This window comes from Coffea arabica, chromosome 4e (genome assembly GCF_036785885.1).
Source record: "Coffea arabica cultivar ET-39 chromosome 4e, Coffea Arabica ET-39 HiFi, whole genome shotgun sequence".
In the NCBI taxonomy this organism is placed as follows: Eukaryota; Viridiplantae; Streptophyta; class Magnoliopsida; order Gentianales; family Rubiaceae; genus Coffea; species Coffea arabica.
The window spans coordinates 22,330,727-22,340,872 of NC_092317.1; the positions used below are offsets into that span (position 1 = coordinate 22,330,727).

At 35.9% G+C, this 10,146-nt stretch overlaps 1 long non-coding RNA gene across 1 annotated transcript; it reads right to left on the bottom strand.

Moving 5' to 3' along the window:
- Positions 1–6,539: 6,539 nt before the first annotated feature.
- LOC140005739 (uncharacterized) lies at positions 6,540–9,851 on the bottom strand. The gene is made up of 3 exons (XR_011813309.1): positions 9,639–9,851; positions 7,769–7,848; positions 6,540–6,653 (listed from the first exon to the last, which is right to left on the bottom strand). It is a non-coding gene; the product is annotated as an uncharacterized lncRNA (long non-coding RNA).
- Between the last annotated feature and the right edge of the window lie 295 nt (positions 9,852–10,146).

The following is a 10,146-nucleotide window of genomic DNA, read 5'->3' on the forward strand; positions in this document are numbered from 1 at the left end:
TCCAACAATATAGAGCTACCCATATGAATCTATGAGCTCACAAGTGCAATATAACTCACATAAACCAAGATTCAAGGGGTTGATCGCCATTACCTCCTTAGATGATTAAGATCAGAAATTTTTGGTCACCTTAAGCCCAAGAAAAACCGTGGAAATGAAGTTTTCTTCCTAGTCCAAGATGGTCTCCAAGTTGTATGAAAGTTGGTTGCAAGATTTGAGATGAAATGAAGCAAGGATTGAAGCAAAAATGGAGAAGCTTTGGTTCTTCTTCCTCTCCTTGATGCACGGCTGCAATGGTGAGAAAAAGAGAGTTGTTTTGCTGATGGGAAAGCTTCCTTGAGAAGCTTATGAGTTTGTGGCCACAATTGGTCCAAAAGTCAACTCTCCATCCGCCCGCGCACGGGCGCGTTTCGTGCTCGATTCCTCTCGGGTTTATTTCACTTGTGCACTAAACCTCTAATACACTTCCTTCCATACTATTATTATTCACTCTTAATAGCCCCAAAATAAAGGTCTTCAGTCTCTCAATTAATCGCACGCGCGAAAACGCGTACTTCCAATTTAAGTGTGATAGAGTGAAATTTCTAATAAATTCTTATAACGATAATATAACTAACTAACACTTGAGCACTTAAACATAAAAATATCTATTTCAAGACTAATGTACAAGTCCCCAATTTTCCAAGTTTATTGTATTCTCGATTCGATTATTGTCTCCAAACGCGTATTCACTATTCTCACTAAACGAGCTTACCAAAAATTAATTTTTGTAACAAGTCATTTTAAAAATACATGTAAGCCATAGTTCCATGTAAATAAGTTTAAAATGGTTGAAATAAATTATTTAGAGAAAACGGGTGAGTAAATAATTAATTAAGCTAGAAAAATAAAATAAAAATATGAAAATTTCGGGTCCTCACATCAAGTCTTACATTTTTAGTAGCAAAGTTGAATATGGATCGAGTTATTTATGTAATTGCAAATGGGATCCAACTTTTTTGCTCTTAAAAAAATAACCATGTATAAATCACGTAATGAATTTCGGGTCCGTTTGGTTCACGGATTGGATGAGATGGGATGACTTATCCTCAGATTATTAATCTTGGGTTGAGTCATCCCTGGATTAATCATCCTACTCATCCATTGTTTGGTTGGTTTCGATTTGAGTGGGATAATATAGTAGATATGTCATCCTATGTTTGGTTGGAGATGGGATAAAATGTATGGGCAAAAAACAAACAAAAACATTCAAACTTGACCTAACAATCAACCAAAGGTATTTCATGTCATGACATGCAATGACATAATTATTAATATTTAAATAATTGAAATGAATCAAACACTAGTTCCAGTTCTATGAAATGATCAAATAATCGCAATTAGATACTTCCATTGGGTATCATTTTTATCATGATAGATTTGTCATTATCAGGTACACTAAAGAACAGATCGAGATTCTTATCACTACTACTTATTCGTGAAGTAGCTTTCAATCTCTCCCCTTGAGGTAGCCATGTAATTGGTTCCAAAGCTTTATAAACCTCTTGCCTAATTAATGACTTATCATGCTCATAGCCAAGTCTTTCAGCTATCATCCCTAATCTTGCCTCTGTTTTCTCTGTAAATTTACCCAAAGCTTCAACTACTTTAGCTAAACCAGTTGCATGCTCTTCAGATATTAGTTTTCTTCTTTTTGACTTGTCCTTCTTACCTTCCTTAACTTGCTTGTTAGAATCTTTCACTTGATTACTGGAACCTGGAGGGGTATCATCAGGTGTCTCTGAAATAATATTAATCGCTTCAAATTCTTCAATGTCATTATCTTCTACACCTTCTTTGTCTTTGTCAATATTGTTAACCGCATCTTTTATACCTTCAGCATATTACCCTGTAGTTCTATCCCTACCAAAAATTTCAATCCAGTCTTCATAATAAGGCCAGGATTTGAATCTCATTGATTTTGCATCTGTATCAACCTATATATACATATTAAAATATTACATGTTAAATCATGTAATAATAGAGAACAAATCATGGTCAAACACCTTTTTGAAGATATACATGTTAAACTATTAAATTTGCAAAAATAAAATTAATGAAATATATGTTACCTTAACATAGTTTTCCCAAATATCATCGGAGTCGACAGTGATCATGTGATCAGAATGGTCCAACCAAATCCACTTTTACTTATCATGTGATCAAAATGGTTCCTCTTAATAATCTCATTGCTTATTAGACAGTGATCATGCTGTCTAAGGGCAATTAGCATAAAATATGCCCGACAAATGAATTACTATTAAAATTTTGTAGAGAAAATCAGTCAAGAAAATAAATAAAAAACCCTTGAATCTAATATGTAAGCTATATTCACAATAGAGATGGTACCTTCAAAAGTCAGTTATGATTGACTCAAAGATGTGTTAGAAGATATTGCTGTCGAGGAGGAGTGGTAGTGGGGAGAGGTTTGTCGTAGAGTAGAGGTAGGAGAAAGATGAGAGGTTAGGTTGAATATGATGGTTGATATCGGTAGGAGAGATAATGAGAGAATCGAGGGTAGAAAAGTCTAAAATTGTTATCATCCCACTTTTCTCTCATCTCGGGATAAGTGATACTGTGAGGACCCGAAATTATTTTATATTTTCTCTTAATTTTGAAAACAAAAAGTTAATTTATATTTTCTTTTATCTTAATTTAGTTGAATTAATTCCATGGTGACTTTAATGGTTGAGTAAAGATTTCTATTTTTTTCCCTTTCATAATTTGGTGCACGTTTCATTTGATGCATGTTAAGTCTCATAGTGTATGATACTAGTGTGACCGACTAGTTAGGTGTGTGTTATGAATTCTGTGAATTAGAAGGAGTTTTGTGTAAAAAGAATTAGGTGACAAGAGGTGTTAAGAGTTAATTAGAGGAGAGTTAGATATTTTGGTGAATTAGAGACCACTAGTTAGATATTACTCATTGTCTTGCCACTTGTCAAACAATTACAACTTCTTGACCAATTAGATAAGGATTTCTCTTGGCTTGCCACTTGTCACTCTACTACAACTTCTTGACCAAGACTTGGACCAAGATAAGTCTTGCCATTATCTTTTCTTTTCACAACCAAAAGTCTTCATTCTCCCCTCCCTCTTGGCCGAACTTCATGAGAGAAAAGGGAAGAAATATTGCCTCTGATCTTGCTTCAATCTTACTTAGGTTTTGTGAGAAAAAGAAAGAGAGAACTTGGTTTGTCCATCAAACTTGGCTTGAGCTTGGAAGGAAAGAATAGTTGGTGGATTATGGGTTGAGTTTCATCTTGGTTTTGACAGTAAAAGAGGTAAAAATACTAGATCATCCTTCTTTCTTTGTCTTATGTTTAAAATAAGTGAAACCCTGTGGTGAATCTTGTGGTACTTGAACTTGAAGATATTTGAACTTGATGCTTGAGTTCTTAGGGTTTGGATGGTGTATGCATTTATGGTGATTTTCTTGTTAAGATTTTGGTTATAGATACCTATTTTTATGCTGGTAATAAATCCTTATGGATGTATTAACTAAGTTTGCTCGAAATTGTGGGGATTTAGATGAAGAAATTATTGGAAAAACAATTGAGAAACTATGTGCTTGCTAGCCGAAAATAGGGGCTGGATTTTTAGCCTTGATTTCCAAAATTTCATGATGATTTTAAGTTCAATTTTATTCAAAACACCCTATGAGACTTTATACTATAAGTGTATGTTGAATTTGAGTCAAAGGAGTGAGGTTTTGTTAGTGAAAGTTGCATTTTCTACATTATTAGCCATCTGGAAATTTTCATAGGAAGCTCTGCGCAGTTTTGGGAAATTAGCTATAACTTCGTATAGAAAAGTCAAAATTGAGTTCCGTTTGTTGTATTTGAAACTAGACTCATAGAGCTTCCAACGGTATATAATTTATGGTTTGATTCAGTTTCTATAACGACCAGAAAATCTGTAAAGTTTCTTGAAAATCATGACTGTATGTTTCTGCACTTGTGATTGCAGTGATTTAAAACCTAAAATTTGACTAATCTATAAGCTGAATTTTATGAAGATGTCTTCTAAAGCCTGTTAGTACTTCGAGTATGTTTTCTAATGGTGTAAGTTTTGTGATTTTTTGACTTACGGAACTCAAGTTATACCTTTTCAAAAAATATCACCAAAACTGGAAATTTGTTCAAAGTTGGTTGAAAGAGAGAGCAACTGAGTTTGGCTTTTCTCTTGGTTTTGGTATGGTGAAATTATCTTGTTAATACCCTAAATACTTGATTATACCATAATCCTAGCATGAGAATGAAAAATGATAGGTTTTAGGAGATAACAACCTCACTTTTTCTTGTTTCAAGTGTTGAATTTCCGACCTAACAACCAAACTATTTTGGGTAGTTTAAGCTCAAATTCGTGAATGGAAAGGAAATATTTTCGCACTATTTTTTACTTGAATCATTGACCTAACATATAATTTTTCCCTTGAATTGAATGGGAAACTATATGATTTGGGGTGAGTTTACTTAGTTGACTTGGAGGTAATTTTGTTAAAATGTTGTGACTTGGAATAGTGTGGCATCTTTAAGATTATACTCGAGTATGGCTAGGCAAGAAGGCAGTCATTAATCTAATTACTTGAACTAACTTTGAACCTCGAGATTCTTGTCCTATTTTCTTCACAAGTTTTGGCTATAAGCGATGTGTTCTTGCACCGTATCATACTTGTCACATTGACCAATCATGCATGAGGTTTTTTCTCTGGATTTAAACAAGAAAATTGTGCACTTTTGAAAGCAATATAGGGGTTAAACCTATAAATTGCTTTATTGGCTAAGTGAAACTTCAAAATTCATAGTTTGCATTGATATTGGCATGAAATGGCTAAACTCTTGATAACTTATATGATCACAGGACTCGAGAGTGACCAAGTGAAAGAACCATGGTTTGAAATAAAAAGATTGTGATTAATTGGTGAGTATTCCAATTGCATATTCCATGCTACTTGTTGTTTAATTATGACTTATTGCTTGAATTGCCTTATTGTTGCATAGGCGAGTGTGTACTTTATCGCACTCGACCTAACTTAAATAAGCTCTTGATATTCTATTTACAAGTGAACTATATATACGTGTGCATGACTTGAAAGTCAATTGGAGATGTTATCTCATCGACTATATTCACTGCTTGGGATCCCAAACCCCACTAACTAGTTGGTCGAATCGAGCCAGCAAAGGCTTGGTCGAGGAGATTCGTGAGCCATGGGTACTATATACTGTTTATTCCACTGGATACTGATTCTCCACTGATTACTTTTAATCCATTGGATATGGTCCACTGGAATCGGTATACTCGAGTATTAGCACCACTATTACTATTTGGTATTCAGATCCGGTAGGGGATTAAATGGTGGACGGAGATTGGAGTAAAGCGGTGATCTACTGGACTTGTTACTATATTTCAAACGTTGACAAATTGTCAACGGATTTGGAAAATGCTATTGTGGAACTGGCTGCAAGTGAAACACTGTACGGGACTAAGTGCTACACTTGAAATCTGGCAAGAACACCGTACTAGCTGTATCAACATTTCGAATCTTGGGTGGTCTGCCTAGAATCTGGCGGGAGCCACAGTATCAGTGCCGTATCCTTTTCTTACTGGTGTTAAATTACTTATTTGAATATGTAAAATTTTATGACTCTGTTTGTAACTGTTTACAATCTTAGTTATAAGATTTCGATATATGTGATTGATATCTTGTCAATTTGACTGCATGTTTTCTTGGAACCTCACGGGGCTTCTAACTCATACCTTTATTTGTTTTTCCTTAATAGGGTGCGAGGATAAGAGAGACAAGAATAGTACTAGTTTGTAATAGGAAATCTTAAACTTGTAGTTGGTCGGTCCTGTATTATGGTATTAGTTGTTCAAGTTCTTATCTTTTGTCTTGTACTTTGGTTTGTATATTTTAGATGATTTGCAGCATGTTATATTGAAGAATTTTAGCGTTATGGATTTGATATCTACAGAATAGTGAGTTCGAAAGTTGTAGTCCCCATTTTAAGTAATTGACATCCTATTTATACTTAGTGAATTGATTGAATTATTTGTATTTCGATCTGTTTAGTCGTGCACATAAGTATGGATGTTTTGGAAAGTTGGATGGTTTGTAATATTTATTGGGGAGTTTCCTGCTTACTTTGGAGTTAATGTTATCTCTGAAATTAATGTTAGTGAGTGAGTCCTGACAAGAGTTGGGTAGGTGGTCCGCTAACCTCTGGAGTACATCCTAGGGGGAGGTATGATTGTCACAAATACCATATCACTTATGGGATGATTTTATCCCCCACGTAGGGGATTAAATCGATTAGGTGGGATATGTGACGCCCCCACTTCTCCCTAAGGCGAACCAAAGGGTATCCGCGAGACGCCTGCCCAGCTCTCGCTAGGACTCACTACAATCCATCATTCAAGAGCTCGAAATACTATAAGTAACTTCAATACATAATTAAAGTACTTCAAATATCTCACACTTACAATTATGTAGCTTTCAAGCTTAAATACAACCCAACAGAAAAGGGTACAATAGCCATCCGTTAAAATAACTTAAAGTTTTCAAAAGAAAACAATCTAGTACTACTCACGAGCACCCTTGGTCTCGAACCCTGTAAAAGAAATCCACAACGTGGTATGAGCTACACAGCCCAGTGAGGTTCCAAGACACTCTAACAGTTCAAATAAATCAAGTAAGTTGGGCATATCATATGCATGGTTCAAGGTTACACAATGGCATGTTATCATGAGGTGATAATCATTGTACGGGTAATTTGAGACATTTATCATGGTATGAGACATTAGCATGTATAGTTCACGAGTGATTGGAGCTTATTACAGGCATAGCTCAGGATTTCATGTTGGCATTTTAGCACGAAACAATCATCATGATACAAGCTAAACATATACTGTAGGATACGGTGTTCCAGTGGAACTCTGTCGGTCATCTGCACCATATGACTTCCGGATCCCCTCGGTTTGACTGGCCATCACCTTATCCCTCCAGTGGTAATACTCGAGTATACCGAAACGGTTGTCCAGGGCTCCAACCTACCCGACCGAGCCCAGTCCTGGCTCGAGTAGGTCAGTAACCGAGGCAGGGCCCATGTTCAGCTTATAGCTTACAACATGCACAGGTAACCAAGTAATTCGACAAAAATAAAATTCATCATTTGAATAGGTCGAGTGAGGTAAAGTACACACTCGCCTAACAATGATGGACAACTTCATATAACATGTGATTCATGATAATCAAGTAAGCAAGTAACCACATAGATTAGAAAACGGTAAGTAAACACGGTTAACAGTAAACGGTAAACGGTTAACGGTGGTAATTACGGTTAATTGGTAGACATATGTCATTTTAATAGGCCGTCATTGGCCGTTTTCCACTTTTACCACGTAAGAGTCGGGGAGATTCACTCCAACCGACTTATGCTGCCATAGCATAATTAATCATGTAAACACATCATGTATATATAGGCTCTCCAAGCATTTCATATCTAGCATTTCAAGTAATCACATAAATATGCTCTTTAAGCATTTCATATCGAATAGTTCAAATATACATACTTCAGGTATTTCATGTCGAGCAATTCAAGTATACCTCATTCGAATATGCATGAGTGTGGTAAATTCTTATCATATAGCACTTAACACTTAATGACCATGGGTTAAGCATGTCATAGACTTATTCCAATTACGTATTCCTATATGGAACACTCACCTATTGCAACAAGAGAGTAAATACTCAAACAAGTGTCTAGGCGTCCACTTCGAGTTCTTCTTGAAGGTCCCCTTGAGCGCCTGAGCAAATAACCATTAACTATTATACACTATCACTTAGAACTCCTACTTATCAAAGAAGGTTGTACAATCTAAAGGGAATTCATGAATTGGGCCTTAATTATTAATAATCGAGGCTCAAGAGTAAAGTTTTAAAGTCTAAAGAGAGAGACTAACATTTTTCATGAAATCGAGTTCAAAATGTTCAATCGGTATCGAGAAAAGAAGGCAAGTTTCCAAAATCTCATTTTCTAAGAAATTGCCAAATTTCAGCTTTGGGTGTCAATTTTAGAAAAATCGTATCTTGCACTATGTAGGTCCAAAATTGGAAAGCTTGATACCGTTGGAAACTTCTTCAAAAGCGCTAAAAGTTCCTAGAAGATACTTTTCCATGATTCCAAACAGAAGGTATTCAAAAATTGACTCGAGGTTGCTGCTTGGGACCATTTAGACAGTTTCGGGGTTGGTTTTTTGACCATCTTTGAAAATCCGGCAAAATTCACACAATACGAACTAACCTCCAAAATTTAGAACTCAATTAGAGCTACAATCAAAGTTTAAAACGAAACAAACGGTACAAGAATTGAAGTTTTGAGCGCCAAGATATAGCAGCTCAAAGTTGGCTAAAAATTCCTCCTCGATCAAGAATTTCCAGATTTAAACATGAACTTTGGGACTTTGTTTAAACATCTAAACAGACTCGGAATGCCACCAAATTTGGTATGATTATACTACCATATAAGGGCTATTCCTCTGTCAAATTTCATAGAAAAATATGCACGGAAAGTCACTTAACAAAATCACTCAAGTTTCCAAATTTTTAAGGCAAAGCTGCCTCGTGTATGAAAATTTCCTTTTCTAAACTTTTGACCAAGGGAAGATACCTAAAACATGTCTCGTTTATGATAATCAGGTCTAGCAAGAATTCAAAATACATTGGATAGGTGATTTACATCAAGAATTTCGAAATAACAAGTCCCAAGTCATTGTTAGTTACAAATCTGTCCAAGTGGAAAAATTCTATCACTGTAGCCGTTTCAAACTTTGGCCACACTCACTCAATTCAACTTGGAATTGGGCGTGGTTGATGGCGTTGGAAAGATCTCTCATAAAGCTGAATTTTCTCAGAAGAAACCATTTTCAAATTACATTCACAAACAGCTCGTTTTTGAGCATCAAGATACAAGTCCTGTCCTGTCTCCTGGAGAGAAACGAAACAGGACAGTGATTTTCAATCGAATGGTGTGGCTCCCTCAAGTGGAACCAGAACGTGAAATTGGTACCAATGGAAATCTGGGAATGTCTAGTTTCCAATGCCACCGACGGCACTCAATTTCGACATCGGAGTAAAGAGTTATAGTCGATACAAAATGACTGCCTGGGCAATACGGGATTCATTTTCCAGTTTTGCTAACTTTGGAAATCAACTCATTTAACCAACCAAATCATGTTATTTTTCAATGAAATTTTGTACACACTCACAATAACATGTAAAAAATATAATCAAGTCATTAGAACCTCAAAATTGTGCACAAAAAGGGTCGGACAAGACAGGGGTAAAACGGTCACTTTTGCTTCTTGCACCCAATGAAGTTTCTATCAATTACACACCATTAATCCATCATTTTAACCACTAAACCAACAATATATCCACCATCAATCATCAAATCAGCAACAACCCAAGAGTGGGAGTTCATAGAGCCCACTTTCACATTTTATACCATAAACAAGACTACCCACATGATTATATAACCTTATATGTGCAATATATCTTACAAAAACTAAGATCTATGGGTTGGATGATTTGCTACCTTCTTGGATGACTAGATCAGAAATTTTTGGTCACTCTTTGCTCCAGAAAACCGTGGCTTTTCAGCTCCCTTTTGCAGCTCAAAATACTCCTCAAGTGTTAATCTAAGTGTGGTGCAAGTTTGGTTGAATTTGGAGATGATTTGGTGAAGATTTGATGGAGGAATTTGAAGAACTCTTGAGCTGTTTTTCTTGTTTTGTTGTTCGGCCAGATGAGGGAGCAAAAGAGAGAGAGTGATCAGATTTTTAAGCTTCCATGAGAAGATACTAACTTGTGGCCACAAATCACCCATTAGTCAACTCACATTAGGAGCCGTTTGGCGCGATTAAGGCTCGATTTCTCGCGCGTTTGGTTCACCAGTGCACTAAACCTCTAATGCACTTATATTCATATAAATATCATTCACTCTTAATTACCTCAAAATAAGGGTCTAAAGTTCCTAAATTAAAATCACGCGTGTGAAAACGCGTATCTCCAATCTGAGCGCGATAACGCGAAACTTCCGAGAA